Below are 15,496 nucleotides of genomic sequence, written 5' to 3'. Positions count from 1 at the left end.
CTGCCCTCGAAGGGAGGCAGATGTTATAGCCAGATGAGAATGCGAGACACAATCAGAACTTACTGCCTCCTTTTAACTTCCTAAAAACTGGGCTTTGGGTTGTCAGCTATTCATTGAGTCCTGCTGATGGTGATCTGGCTCCAAGCAAACCTGAGTAAAGAGTGTGAGGGAGGAAGGAAGGCTTCTGAGAGTCTGGAGCCGGAGTGGGGAGGCTCATGTTCCCAGTTGTGGGTAGAAGTCCATACCCCTTCAGCAGGGCTTCTCAAGCTTGACGGTGCCCAAGAACTGGCAGGAATCCTGTTAAAATACAGACTCTGATACAGCGGGGCTGGGTGGGGCCTAGGATTCTGCATCTCTAACAAGCTCTCCCCATGATGCTGCCCCTGCTACTCCTGTGGAGCTCACTTTGAATAGCAAGGCCTCACGTTCAACTGGACCATGAAAGAGACTATGGAATAGGCAGCTGGCGGCCGAGACCTGTCAGGGCTGGACTGTGCCTGCCAGGAGGGCCCATGAGGTCTGACTTGAAGTTGGTTGCCTGCTACTTAGGGCTGGCCTCTATTGGGATGAGACTGTGAGCCCTCAGCCCTGGCACTTCCATTTGGGCCTTTAATAGCTGTTGGGAGCCACTGTGCGGGGATGCCGTCAGTCCTTTAGGGCAGGGAGGTTATGAGCTCTTCCAGTTGAGATATGGTAAAGCTACAGGGGAAGGCTTCCCCCAACCCCCAAGTTAGTTAAAATGATTTCCTCATTTCATGTTGTTATATTCCATAAGTTTAACTAGGTTAAGAAGGCGCTAACATCCTTCCATTAAACCTGCATTTTCCCACATACCCTGTAACTTCAAGGTTATGTGATTACAAAGCTTTTAAAAAGTTGCTTATTGTTTCATTTGGAGCATTATTTCTGAAACTTGCCTGACACTCCGCTAAGGTGCTGGCTAGACATATGTGTTACCAGACCCTACCAGGGGTTTTGGCTTCATAGGTCTGGAGTAGGTCTTGGGATTCTGTATCTTTTAAACAAAGCTTCTAGGTGGTTCTTATGATCAGGAAGGCTCTAGAAAAACCGATTTAGAGAAGCATCCGTTTAGAAACCTGTCTGTCTGAGCCTGTGATATTGGCCATGTCTGAGGGACACCCTTGCCTTTTTATTTCTTGGCCTCTTAGATACTTGCTTGTGAAGGGCTGTCTTCTGTCCCATTGAATCCACTTCACTTTTTATCTTAACACATGCTTTTGCTCTTACAGAGAGGCTCTTATCTTAGATGGAGCCAAATCAGAGAGGCCTTTGTTAACAGTGTAAGAAGTCAGTTCTGTGAAGCCTTTATTTTTAGGAAGGTTTTACAGATACTGACTATTAAGTGCTCAAAGATACTGGACTATACAAGCTTTGGGCCTCTGTAGAGAAGTCTTTAAGAATGTCTTGATAGTGATTTTTCCCACTGTTTCCTACTTGGGTTCAGACACTGGAGATAATGAGCATTGTTAAGTAATGGATGACCAGAAATGGATGAACAAGGGGCCCTATCCTCCACAGACCAACTTGGTTCTGATCCAGGTGACTTGTGAGGTTAAGGAGTTTGCCCTTCCACAATTGTATGGAAATTAATCTCTATTCCTAAAGATGCAGGATCCATCTCAGCCTTACCTTAGGGGCAAAGTCAGCTTATGAGACCAATGAAGTAGGAAATGGTCAGTGTGGAGGAATCAGCTGGATATAGCTCCTTACCCAAAAGGTGGAATTCACTTAGTGTTGTGCTTACAATTCTACCATTAGAGAAATTGGGTGAAGTGTTTCCCTTTAAGCCTCTTATTAGATGTGTAAGCATCCATAGGACAGGTGATGCATTTGTGATTCATATGTTAACAGGAATAACTTAATAGAATGCTTCTTAGGATCAGAGTATACAGGGAGTGGACTTTGATAGGGTGGAGTATGGGCCACTCTTCAAAGAGGGCAGAGCAGGATGCGGGGCCACAGATAGCAGCCTCAGGCACCAGGTGTCCAGGCAGCTCAAGAAAAGCACAGCGTGCCTTGGGAGGGCACTAGGCAGAACTTGTTCTCATTCATTTAATTGGTGTGTGTGTGTGATGGGAACTTTAATATCATTTAAGATGCATTTGGCACATTTCTAATGTGGCCATTTCACATACAAGTTATAATGAAAAGCCAAGTGATCTATATATGAAAACTAAGACTAAACACCATAATTGTACGTAGGATTGTTTTGGATGGTGTTTTTTTTTTTTTTTTTTTTTTAAATATTTATTTATTTATTTATTTGGGACAGAGTCTCACTCTGTTGGCCAGGCTGAAGTCCTGTGGTGCGATCTTGGCTCACTGCAAGCTCCGCCTCCTGTGTTCACACCATTCTCCTGCCTCAGCCTCCCAAGTAGCTGGGACTACAAGTGCCCGCCACCACGCCTGGCTAATTTTTTTGTATTTTTTAGTAGAGACGGGGTTTCACCGTGTTAGCCAGAATGGTCTCGATCTCCTGACCTCGTGATCTGCCTGCCTCGGCCTCCCAAAGTGCTGGGATTACAGGTGTGAGCCACTGTGCCCTTCCGGTTTTGTTTTTTAAAGTCAGTTTAGTTTTGAGAGAGAAGCTAAATCCAAGACTTGGAAAATGATCCATTTTCTGTACCTGCTTAGCAGGTGAGCTTGGCCAGCAACAGAAACCTTCCCTTCTCTCAGGGAAAGGGGGGATGGTGGGAGTGTTGGGGGCATCTTTCCCAGGGGACTTGAAGAGAAGGGCTTGACTCTCCTGAGATTGCATGCCACCTAGATAATGTGCATTAGCTCATGCTTTCTCTTTTGTATCTGTAAAGAATCATTACATTTGCAGAGTTCTCAGCCTCTGGCTGGCAAAAAGAAACTGAACTTGGGCATTCTGCTGCCAAAGCCAAAGCTTGTGTAAGTGGTGGAATATGTTTTCAGAACAGAGTAGGGATGGGTTGGGAGATTCTCTTGTCTCTGCTGCCGGAGTAAACCAGAACTGACAGAGGACTTACACAGAAGCACTCCCCAGGGACCAGAACTCTGGGAACGTCTATGAAGAACTGACCCACTCCACAGCTCACAGCCATTTCCCAACTCTTCTTCCCCTGGCCTCCCTGCTCTGTCCCTAGATTGGGCTTAGTGCCCCACATTCTAAGATTCATAAGATGTTCCTCCATGTTCTTGAAATGAAACATACAAAAAATGAATCCATTCTTATCACACATAAAATATCTTTGTCCTCAAGGGGGCATGGTACTCAGGAAAGATGGAAACACAGCCTGTGAAAGGCAGAAATTGATAAGAACTGTCTGTCCTGCCTCCCTGACCTTCCTGTGCCGTCAGCTTGCTCTGCGGCCTTGGGCAAATCATTTTGCCTCTTTGGACTGGAAAGGGTGAGGGGATGGAATCCAGGCCTGAAACTCTTATTCCAGGTGAATCCATATGGCTGTGTATTCAGTCATTTATTCAACACATGCTTATTACACCCTTCAGAAAGCTCGCAGTCTAGTGGGGAGAGACGGGTGGAAGAACCGTGATCGTTGAGGGCTAGCAGGTGTGGCAGTGTGTTTGGCCATGGAAAGCCTTTGGAGGTGTGGGACCACAGGCACAGGGGCCGGTGGGGAGGTCAGAGGGCTGCAGCATACAAACACAGGGTGCTGCCTGAACATGGGGAGGCAGTTGGGGTTTCTGCAGCACTACTTGAGGTGCGCTGAGAATAGTGTCCTCACTGCCCCGATACCACGCATGAGTTCCTGTGAGTTCCTGCAGCACAGCCACCCTCATGGTGGCATTGGTGTTGGGGGTAGGCCCTGGGAGCTGAGTGGAGCATCATCTCCCTTCATGACCTGAGTGCTATTTTGATGCTTTGGCCTCCACCCCTGCCCCTCATCCCCTTTTGTAAAGAAAGTAAGAGCTATAAAAACATAAACAAGAATGTGAGAACTTGCCTGCTGTTTACAGAAATATGCTTTTTTGTGGGGGAGGGGTAATCTTTTTCTTTTTTTTGTAAGGAGAAGATAGATATTCAAAGAAAGAGGAAGATAAACTGGGCTCTTCTGAATCCTGAATTACTTTATGGCTCCTGGGCCTTGGTGTCTTTGTAACTACAGAGTTTGGTTCACTCTCCAGGAAGAAACTTGACCCTCTGATAAAACCACATGGAGCCTTCCAGGGCAACCTCAGTGTTTCATTTATGGAGCGGTCAGATTCTGTATCTAAGTGGGAGGAGAAATGTCTAAAAGGAGAAGCATGCGTTCTCTTTCCTTAAAGCTCGAGTTCGCTTTGCCTGTCCTAAAACAGATGAGGGCCCAGGAGAAGAGGAAGGGCCTTGCCTGCACTACCACCTCCACCTCCCCACCTTAAAGGTGGCTCAGTCCCCTATCCCGTTGGTCCCCAGGACTGGGAATGGTGCCATGCATAAAAACCAGCTTTGTGTATTTTTTACAACAGAAATGGGCTTCAAAGCACTGTGGAGTGTGAGGCCTTGAGCACAGAGTCGCTGTTGGGTTAGTAGGCTGGGCCAGCTCTGTACTCTGTCCCCCAGGACTTGCCCTTAGCAAGCATCACTGTCACCCAGAGGACTTGTGAAAACACTGAATGTGGGTCCCACCCCAGAGATTCTAAGTCACTAGTACTGGGATGGTGGAGAGTTTGTGTTTCTGACACATTCCCAGGTGATGCTGCTGCACCACACGGTGCCACTCAGGCACTTGGTAGGGGTGTGTTGAGGCAGGCAGACTCTGCCCCTGAGGCAGTGGTGCTGAGCTATTGTCTGCCTGGCAGGAACCACCTCATGCTGGAGGAACCTGGGCTTCACGACTGGTGGTTTGCCGGAGATGCTCGGGGGAGCTCAGCTTCACTTCTGACCATAAGGATTGTCTTTCTGTCCTCTTATGACACACCAGGATGTGGCATTTGGGGCAGCTAAGATGGGGTGTTGTTGCCTCCTTCCAGTTTGTTCTCCTCTCTGGTGTTGCTGAAAGCCATCTGAACCATCCAAGTGTCCTCTTCTATGTCAGAGCTTGCATTAGCCTTAAGGTAAAGTCCAAACTCTCCTAAAGCAGCTGCAAGAAGGCTTCTTGTGATCTGAAATGCTTCAGTGGGCACCAACTTCTTTCTTTTATGAACTGTGTTCTTACTTCCAGGACTCTCCATTTTACTGTTCCTTTTGCCTGGCATGCTCTTTAGTTTGGCCACCTCCTCATTTTAGCCCTCCCTTGTTCTGGGGAGCTTCCTTTGATGCCTTGGAAATCAGCTGGTGCCTCTGCAAAGGCTCCCATGTCCCCTTGTATTTTCCTCCCTTCAGCTCCTATCAGCTGCTCAAAGTCGTGAATGCAACCTATTTATTTCTCTTTGTGGACTGTAAGCTCCCTGAGGGTAGGAAACCCATTTATGCAGGCATTTCCAGGCATACAGAAGGTGCCTGGCATATAGAAGACCTTCCTAATCATTCTGAGATAGGTACTGCAGGGGAGGAAACTGAAGCACAGGTAGGTTAACTACCTGGCTGTAGTTACCCTGCCACTGAGTTGTGAAACCAGTATTGTCACCTAGGTCTGTTTGATCCAGCCCCTTGGCCGGGTAACACTAGCCTTGTTTTCTGCTCTGAGACCAAAGAGCTTAGCCATAGGCTGCAGATTTCTGCTGGAACCATCAAAAGACTGGCTACTCCCGTTAATAATAAAAATGACTTTTTCCAATTGTTTTTCAGGTGAGTTGGGAAGCAGACTCTTGAGTTGACAGCTGGCCTATGGTTTCTGCATTTTGTTAGGAAGCACCTCATGCAAGTGAGGGACCTGGGTCTGCTCACAGCCAGGTGGGTGTCCCTATACTATAGATATGACAATGCACTCTGATAACCACCCAGTGTTCTCATTCAACAGAAAGAAAATCCTTAAATGTGGGGCAGCGGCTTCTCTAAGAAAGGTGTAAATTGGTCCCTGTGGGTGTTGTGAGTGGCCTGGTAAAGATGTTTACCTGGCTGGCTTGCTGGTGGGCATGGCTGGTTTTCTCATTACTCAGCCCTCTTTCCTTTGTTTCAACACCCTTTTCTGTTCCGTTTAGGTCCGTGCTTTAGAATTCCTTTTCCTCCTTTAAGATTCAGCCCAAATTTCTTTTTTTCTTTTTCTTTTCTTTCTTTCTTTCTTTCTTTCTTTCTTTCTTTCTTTCTTTCTTTCTTTCTTTCTTTCTTTCTTTCTTTCTTTCTTTCTTTTTTCTTTCTTTCTTTTTTTTTTTTTTTTTTTTTTTTGAGACGGAGTCTTTTTCTGTAGGCCAGGCTGGAGTGCAGTGGCATGATCTTGGCTCATTGCAAACTCCCCCTCCTGGAATCAAGCCATTCTCCTGCCTCAGCCTCCCAAGTAGCTGGGACTACAGGCACATGCCACCACACACGGCTAATTTTTGTATTTTTAGTAGAGACAAGGTTTCGCCATATTGGTCAAGCTGGTCTTGAACTCCTGACCTCAAGTGATCTGCCTGCCTTGGCCTCCCAAAGTGCTGGGATTACGGGCATAACCCACCACACCTGGCCCCAAATTTCACCTGTTTATCAACTCTCTGAATGAGAGGCTTTTCAGAGTGTAACCTTTTTCTGCTTCCCAGCAAAATGAATGGCCACTTCTCTATGCTCACACAACACGTTGAACTTGTTGTGGTGAGCTTTACTTACTTGTTTGTGCTCATCTTTTTCCTCTTGTCTGTGAGTTCCTTTTGGTACCATCTCCCACCTAGCATGGTTCCTGGCATGGAACATATTTTCAATAAATGGAAGAATGTTCGTCCCAAGTAGCATAGGTTATGCTAGGTCATGGAGCCATAATGCTCTAAATGGCCACCTGTGGCCATGAGCAGCCAGACTCCTTGGCTGCCCTTGGAGAGACACAGAGTTGTCAACTAGACCCTGGAAGCCCCCAGGCAGCCCTACCATTGGCATACAGACCACCACAGGATTGAACATTATCTAAATGTAAATGCAGTAGGGAACAAACAGTAGACTTTCCCAATGGGCAGCCTGAAGGAGATAAAAATATGTCTCAGTGACTTGAGCATTTGTTTTAAAGCACAGTTTAGGTTTAAATAATTTTGATATGACACTTTTAAATCAGTGCACTTGAGTCTTCCCTACTCTTCTTAGAAAGTTGGGTGCTTTGAGAGGTATGCAGATTGGCTTGAGTTGATCTTGCATTATCCTGTGGGTTGGGAGTAGAAACCCTCAGGGCAGTGGATCACCTGAATGTTGGAGCCAGAATGAGAGTTGAGTACTTTCAGGAGCTGCTGGGTGGCTGAATGATGCCTGGGGTGGCACTTAAATCTAGCCAAAGACTACTGTCACTAGGAGAATGTGGTCTTGAGGTTTTGCCCCAGCCTTATTCTGCTTCTGCGTTAACACTACACATTGTTCAGCCTTCCAGTTGCCATCCTGGGTGTTTGCAGCACTAAAGCAAAAGAAATTGTCTTTTGCTTTCTGCATGTGCTTTCCACAACCTAGTAGAGGTTCCTGGACAGTAAGTGCCATGTAAAAATAGTCACTTCCCCATGGTTTCTTCTATGTGGTGCTGAGACCCAGCTGTACAGCTTCCTGAAGGAGAACTGAATGACAGACAAGGCAGTAAAGGAACCTTGACTCCCAGCTGACCCTCTTCATGGTCTTCAAGTTTCCCAGGGCTTGGATAGAAGGAGGATTTCAGCTTTGCCCGAGAATGTCTAGTCTCCATGGAATCAGTTTGTCTATCATACTTGAAAAATAAGCTAAGAAAATACATGAAATGAAAAAGCCCAGATGTTAAAATATGCGTGGGTTTTAGCAGTCTTTGGAACTTGAGATGTTACTGAATGTTTGTGTCACACCATCCCTGAAGAGGCTGCTGCAGGGCATTTGCTAGGAGTCTGGTCTCCACACTGCCCCACGCAGGGAGAGTGCCCCTGCTGGCCACTTCATAATGAGCTGCAGTTTACCAAGCTTCTAGGAGATATCTGATCCTCAGAGCCCCTCTTGTTTTACAATGCAGTTCTAATCATGTTAGGAAAAGCAGCAACCATGCTGGAGTAGGTCAAACCCTCAAGTTATTGAGCTGCCCGGCTCCACGTAGGGGCTCACCAGGTGTGTGTTCAGGCTCACTTCACAGAGGTTGTTAGTTGAATCTTGACTACCCCAAGTAGTCCAAGAAGTGGTTTAGTTCCTGAATCTCCTTAAAGCTTCTGAACTTGTCATATGTGTTTTGGACTTGTTAATAAGGTCTTGTGTTTTCATTCGGTGAAATGTTTACTATTTCTGAAGATGGGACTGCTAGTGCCTTATCAGTTGAATTTGTATGTCAGGGTGTGTGTGTATTTTTAATACAGCTGCTTTTGTAGATTGGACTTGATCCAAAGACACTGTCCAACATGGGCCCCTTGTGTCGAGGGTTGACATTTGGGAGAAATCAGAGCAAAGGCAACTAGCAGACACAGCAGCTTGTCTCCTGATCTGGGGCTCCAGTGCAATTAGCATACTCGGCTCTGCCTCACAATTTCCTTTATTGCTGAAATGTCTGGGAACCAGGTATTAGTACAAAGATTAATACATGGTACGTCCTCTCTCAGCCTTTGTTAATTTTTTTTTTTTTTCAGGCAAAATCTTTATCTTCAGCTGTAGTTCCTTAAAGAGGAAGCAAAGTCTCTAAAACAGCCTTTCAAGTTTCATTGCAAAGCTACACGCATATATTGACACCTCTGGGAAGAGTTTGCTCCATTCCATTTCCAGAGCACAATCAATGCATAATTTAGGAACCACCTTTTACTTGAACCAGGTAGCTTGTCAGCTGTGACTGATTGACTAGTTTGTCTTATCTACTGTAGGGGTTTTGTTGTTGATTTCAAGAAAACGTACAGGTACTTGTTTCCAGGAAAAGTTGATTTTAAATGGAATATCTTAGACTTTTTCCCTCACAGAAAGATTGGAGGTATTGTTTTATCACTATCATGTCCGCTTTCAGTTAAGAAATGTCTGTTTCCTGTTCCTTAGTGTCTTTTTGACACTATGGACCTGTTTTAGAAGGAAGTCCTTTGGATGAGTAGTTAATAGGAGTAACATTTTCAAATAGGCAAAAGACTGAAAAAAAGTCTTCTTCCATCTTTTTTAATGTTAAAGAGTAAACATCCTGCATTCTCTATGATTCCTTTTCCCTATGGATCATTCTTATATTGAGCAATGTCTAAGGCTTCTAAAATCCTGTTTTCTCAGGTTTCTTCTTCAAATCTGGGGAAGACTTGGTTGGCTCCCTTCAGACCTCTTCCATTGATGCTTATCTTTCCTGACTTCATTTCCTAATGGCCAAGCTTCAGGGCTCACCTCGCCTGCATTTCATCTGCTTGCTTGACATGACTGCAGAGAAGTCCTTCTTCCCTTTATGGCCACAATCTGAAAAAGAAAACAAACAGCTGAAGCTCTCCTTGCAGCCCAGCAGGCTGGGGAAAATAGTTCTCATTCTCCTTGTTCCTGGGTTCAAAGTGCACTTAACATTTTACGGGGGTGACCAGCCCTCCCAAGGTGCTGGTTTGAGTGGGCCTGTGTTTTAGCCGGGTGGACAATTAACCATGCTGACCTCCTCCTTTTTGCCATTGGCTTTCTGGCTGAGTTGATGCCAATACTCTGAGTGAGAAGGGGCTGCTGCTCCTTTGAGCGGAGCACCAGGGAGGGGTGGGGAAACATCTGATCTTGTTCAAAGGGGATGTCTCTGAAGCATGAAGATTGAACTGATTGTGACCCCACCCTGGGGGAAGGAGACATTCTCTCTGGAGAACAGGCCAGGAGGAAGAAGCTGGCAATTACTAATCCCATTGGCCTGTGGGCCTTCAGGGTCTCATATCCGTTTAAAAGAGAGAGAATTGGGGTTGAAGGTAATAAAGTAGGCCTTAAATTAGAGGAGCAGGGGGTCATTTTATCTAATTTTGTGGTTGTTACTGAGGAATAAAAGGCAGAGGAGATAATTTCATTAGCCCTTTTGAGATCTTTATCACAGCAAGATGGCATTTTGGGATCAGCAGAGCCACACAGGGCCTGTCCACGTCTCTCCTGGTAAAACGAGAGTTCGATTTCCAGTGTGCCAAGGGAGGGGCCGGGAGGCACAGTAACCCTTCAGGGCACTGTGGTCAGGAACAGATGGTATCTCCTGCCACAGTGAGAGGTTAGTGGCTACAAGTTCTGATGTAGGACTCGGCCAGCTACTCAGGAACATGGCATTCCATCTGAAAATGAAGAAATCCACCAGAGAAATGAGCTCCTGCAGAGTTGGGACTTTGTCTTTTACTTCTGAGGAAGGCTTGTGGGTCCTCTGCTGTTGACTTGATTTATTTGGAGCGTAGTGGTCATCAGACAAATTCCTTTGAGCTGAGCATTATTCGAGTGTCAAACCACGTGGTAGAGAGTTAGCAGAGAGTCACAGCTGTGCCTTCTGTCAGATGAATGCAGTTCTGTTCAGAGTGGTAGTACCTATTTGGGGCTTCATAAATGCCCTGCTGAGTAGGCAGGTATTTCTGTTCATGTTTGCAGAGAGGGAGTGAGGCAAAGAGAGGTCCTGTGACTTGCCCGAGGTCTCCTTGTAGGGAAGTGGGTAATCTGGATTCTATCCCTGGACTTCTAACTTTGAAATTAAGCTTTCTGTGATCAAAATTAGTAGAAACAGGGAAAAGGATGAGGAGGAGAGCAATAAAGGTTTCTTCAAGAGAAAGGAGAGAGAAGTAGTGGTGAGAAACAGTTCTTTGTGGTAGCCACCAGCTGGCACCATTCCCCAAAAGCAGCTTGGTTTCTTTCTGTGGGGAGGGAAGCAGAGTGACCAGGGGAGACAGGGAAAGTGAGGGAGGCTGGAGACGGGAGGGTGGGAAGGGCTTTTGGAGTGTCTGACACAGCCTTAGGCAGATGCTGGTTAACTTCAGGGCCTGTGCATATCATCCGAAAGCACAAGGCATCCACTGCCTCCTCAGGAGTCTTGCTGGTTTATTTCTGGGGCCCAGCTTTTCCCACGTCCGTCTTTATTCACACCCTTACTGTCTCATGTCTGATGGCTTTCTTGTCCTCAGCGTCTTCCTCTCGACTCCATACATTTCTGCTTAGTATATTTGTTTTTTGTTGTTGTTTTGTTTTTTTGAGACGGAGTTTTGCTCTTGCTGCCCAGGCTGGAGTGCAGTGTTGCGGTCTCGACTCACTGCAACTTCTGCCTCCCGGGTTCAAGCAGTTCTCCTGCCTCGGCCACCTGAGTCGCTGGGATTGCAGGCGTGCACCACCATACCTGGCCAATTTTTGTATTTTTAGTAGAGATGGGGTTTCACCATGTTGGCCAGGCTGGTCTCGAACTCCTGACCTCGGGTGATCTTTCCGCCTTGGCCTCCCAAAGTGCTGGGATTACAGGTGTGAACCACCGCGCCAGGCCTACTTACTATATTTCAACTTAGCTCTGAAGAAAAAGGAAAACTTCTCTTGAGATGTGCTCGTGAAGACTCTTATCCACTGTTAAGTACATTTAATCATAGCTTACGTTTGTATCGTGCTTATACAATACAGGTATTTTCCCCTGCCAGTTGATGAAGAAGACTGCGGATACCTCCCTTTCTGGTGGATGCAGTGCCCTCAGGAACTCCCAGAAGGCAAGACTCCAGCCAGGGGTTCTCCTGAAATGTCTGACGGGAATTGCTGGGGGTGGGGTGTGGAGAGGGAGGAATGTGCACTTGATCCCCTAAGGCTTCTCCGTATCCTGTACGGGAATCTTCGCCGCTCTCTACGCAGATGCAAGAGTCCTCTTGCTTTGGCCACGTGCTGCTCCTTTCCTTCAGGACTGTGGCTAATCAGAAGTTGGCCGCACTTCAGTGCCTCTTAAAAGCTTTTTTCCCTGGCTGTGTTCAGGATGTTGAAGTGCAGTGTCAGAAATGATGTGAGTTGATGAAGAAGAAATAAACAAACCCAGGCAGTATGTGAGGAAGGCTTGGCAGCCCTGCTCCTGTTTTTCTTTAGTTTGGATCTGAGGGAACCAGATTTCCTTGTTGGAAGGAATGGGGCTATGAGAGTCCCTGTGCCATGGAGCCTGAGATGTGCATGCCAGTGGGCCTTCTGGACTAGGGCACCGGTTAGTTTAATAACTGTGGGATGAAAATGTGTAGTTTATGGTTGGCAGAATGGAGAGAAGTCACATGGCCGCAACCTGAGCTATATGTATGTGGAGTTAAAATAGCATCTGTTCAGGGAGGCAGAACATTCCAGAATGCTTCAGTCCCCTCTTGGAGCCAATGCAGAGAGTGGAGAATAGGAAAGCTGGGAGGGACTTCACAGAGCTTCTTGTCTAAGCCCCTTAATTTCAGTTTAGGACACTGAATAACTTGGCTAAAGCCCTGTGAGGTCAGGGGCCCTTGTCTGTCTGGTTTGTTCACCTTCATACCTTTGGTGCCTGCGTTGTATTAGGTGCTTAACATGCATTTGTTTGGTGAATGAATGACATAAATGAAGATATGACTTCCGACTCCTAATCCAGTACTGTCTCTGAGATATTTGTAGGCAGAAAAGTCTGTGTAGACGTGGTGCCAGATAACTTGTATGTAGTTGAGGCTATCTTGAGATTATATATAGGTTAGAAAGTGGAGATGTAGCAGAATCAAACTGGCTTCTTAAAGTTGGTGGTAAAGACAGGCTTGCTCAGGTTTGGGAGTGGGTAGGAGGCAGGACTGCCACTTTGCTCAGCAGATGGGGCTCCTTTCACATTGGATTCTGTGTGAGTGGTACCCTCTGAAGCTGGACAATGGCCCCAATAGCTCAGCTTCCCCGGAAGAATCAAGATGACTGTGGAAAAAATAGGCTTGAAGTTGCCCCTTTCCTTAACGGCAGCTAGGAGCCTCCCCACCTTTTGCAGCCCAGTCTCCTCCTTTTCAGAGGGATGTGTGACTTGGAGCTCATCAGACTTACCCTCTGTTTGTAGAGTGGTGTGTATGTGTAGAATGCTATAGGTGTGACTGGAAGGTCATGTTTGATCACTGTAGCAACAGGAGTAGGATGAAGTCCTGCACATAGGGTCTCTGCCACTGTCCAACTCCATTTGGAGAATTGCAACTCTGTTGCCATGGGCCCCAACCAAGGAAACCAGGTCTTACAGGGGGCTGCACTTAGAAAACCAGGGTGGTCCTGGCCAGCATGGTGAAACCGCGTCTCTACTAAAAATACAAGAATTAGCTGGGTGTGGTGGTGGGCGCCTGTAGTCCCAGCTACCTGGGAGGCTGAGGCAGGAGAATTGCTTGAACCTGGGAGACGGAGGTTGCAGTGAGCCGAGATCATGCCACTGTACTCCAGCCTGGGTGACAAGAGTGAGACTCCATCTCAAAAAGAAAAAAAAAAAAAAGGAAAACCAGGGTGGTAAGCCACACAGCCACTTCTAGGCTGTTAACTCAAAGCATTGCTGTTTGTTTATCTCTTTTTTTAACTTCTTGGTTAATTCACAAACAAGAAGAGGTTTACAATTACAAGGGAGTTTTAAAATTTAGAATAGTTATAGGAGATTAATTCAAGATTAAAAGTTGTCAAAGGGAATTTGTAAAATCAAGAAATGTTACTTAAATTCGCAAACTCTGATCTGCTGAGACTTTATTGGCTTCCTGCTTGGTAGGTTTCATCTGCCCACTCTGGGCCCTCCTCCCAGCCTGGCTGCGGATGTGTCTCTTGAAATTGACCTTCAGGCTTTACCACTTGACCTGATATCTAGGGGAGAGAGTGCTTCCTCTGGAATCCTTGACAGCTGACCATTTTTGGGTGGAATTCGTGTGCCTCCTCTGCGACAGAGAACACAGTTCCTCCTGGAAAATCCCTTTCTTTTTTTTTTTTTTTTTTTTTTTTTGAGACGGGGTCTCGCTCTGTTTCACCATGTTAGCCAGGATGGTCTCGATCTCTTGACCTCATGATCCGCCCGCCTCGGCCTCCCAAAGTGCTGGGATTACAGGCGTGAGCCACTGCGCCTGGCTGGAAAATCCCTTTCACTGGTTCCCCTGACTTCTGCTGGTGCCTGCTTTGTACAACCCGTCTCACTTCTCTCCAGGGGATGTGTAGCAGACAGCCCATCTCCCGGTGGGTCAGAAGACAAGCTGGAGTCAAACCCGGATTGATGACTACAGAATCAGTCGGGTTGTGGCTTCTGTTCTGTATTGAAGATCACAGGACGTACTGATCTAAAGCTGGCAGGCTCTCTGCAGGCCAGAGGTGGGTTGAGCTGGTCGCCAAAGCAGCAAGAAGAATGACTGTTGTCTAGGCTATTAGAGCTTGAATGAAAAGAGTGTATTTCATGTTGCACAGTGGCATTAATCGTTACTTTGTTATTCTGGGGAAAACCAGGCCTTTAGGAAGTGATTTTGTGGTAGTGTCCTTATAGTCTGGTGTTTGAACTTCTCATGGGGGCTGTTCTTTGGCACTGATGTCGTTATCTATGAGCTTGTCCTATTGTGTGGTGCTAGTGTAGTGCTTTGGAGCAAATGGTAAATGTTTACTTGAACCCAAAATATACTGTGTGCAAAGTCATGCAAATTAGAAACAAATTAAGAATACATATGTGTTATAAAAAAGTGGCTTACTTGGAAAATCTAGTTTCATTCATTCATTTACATGTAGGGAAAACTTGATTATTCTCTTCAGGATTCTTGAAAGTATAAACAAAAGTGAGGTTGGAGTGCCCACCTTCCCCAGCTATGAGCCTTAAGCTTTTATGGAGGGTATTTTAGAATGCACTCTTTAGTGCAAAAGAGTTTCAGCATTGCCTGTGGATGAAGGCACACCTTTTGCTTACTTCTATACTTACTGCATGTGACATAGTTTCAATGCAATAGTTCTCTCTCTCTCTCTTTCTTTCTCTTTCTCTTTTTAAAGCAATCTGTGGGGGTCTATAACCACAGTGGCAGAAAGAAAGGTAATGGAGATTTATACAATAGTGTTCATGTTTACAAAATTAAATGCTGAAACATGATGGAATTCTATATTCATGGGGTTTCATCTTGCTCTAAAAGTGAATGTTAACGTGATGGAGTTCTGTGTTCTTAAGATTCCAGTCCGCTGTAAAAATTAATGTTAATAAGCAACAAGATTGGTTCGTATTTGTGGTTTTCTCCCTGAAAAGTCAAATAGTATACATGCATTTATTAATGACTCCCTGAATGAGATCTAAATCACTTAAGTACAGTTTTATATGGAGTGGAAGTATGAGAATCAAAGTTTGTGGTTATTTTGTAAGAATTTGCTTCCATTTTTACAATGCAAGTCAGAGAAGTCTTGATGTGTCCCATCTTTTCTTCCATTTGTATCTTCTCTATTTTCCTCTAGATGATTTCCTCGCCTATTATACACGCTCTTTTATCACAGCCTGGATACGATCCCTGATCATCACCCAAGTTTCATCCCCTGCTTTACAAAGCCTGACTCCCCCGTAAGGGTCTCCAATTTCTCCCTCCAGCTAGGCAGGCCTCAGTGGTGTCTTAGTCCATGTCTTCTGGTCGTTTC

The 15,496-nt window shown here is 45.9% G+C and overlaps 1 protein-coding gene across 1 annotated transcript in view; it reads left to right on the top strand.

The window, feature by feature from the left end:
• The window catches only part of LHFPL2 (LHFPL tetraspan subfamily member 2), a 162,811-nt gene that overhangs the window by 10,173 nt on the left and 137,142 nt on the right, over positions 1-15,496 (top strand). Inside the window, exon 2 of the mRNA XM_025389099.1 lies at positions 5,714-5,818. The gene's annotated coding sequence lies outside the window, so the exon portion shown is untranslated. The remainder of the gene's footprint in view (positions 1-5,713; positions 5,819-15,496) is intronic.

The sequence above is a fragment of the Theropithecus gelada genome, chromosome 6, assembly GCF_003255815.1.
Source record: "Theropithecus gelada isolate Dixy chromosome 6, Tgel_1.0, whole genome shotgun sequence".
In the NCBI taxonomy this organism is placed as follows: Eukaryota; Metazoa; Chordata; class Mammalia; order Primates; family Cercopithecidae; genus Theropithecus; species Theropithecus gelada.
This window is presented reverse-complemented; position numbering and strand designations above follow the sequence as displayed.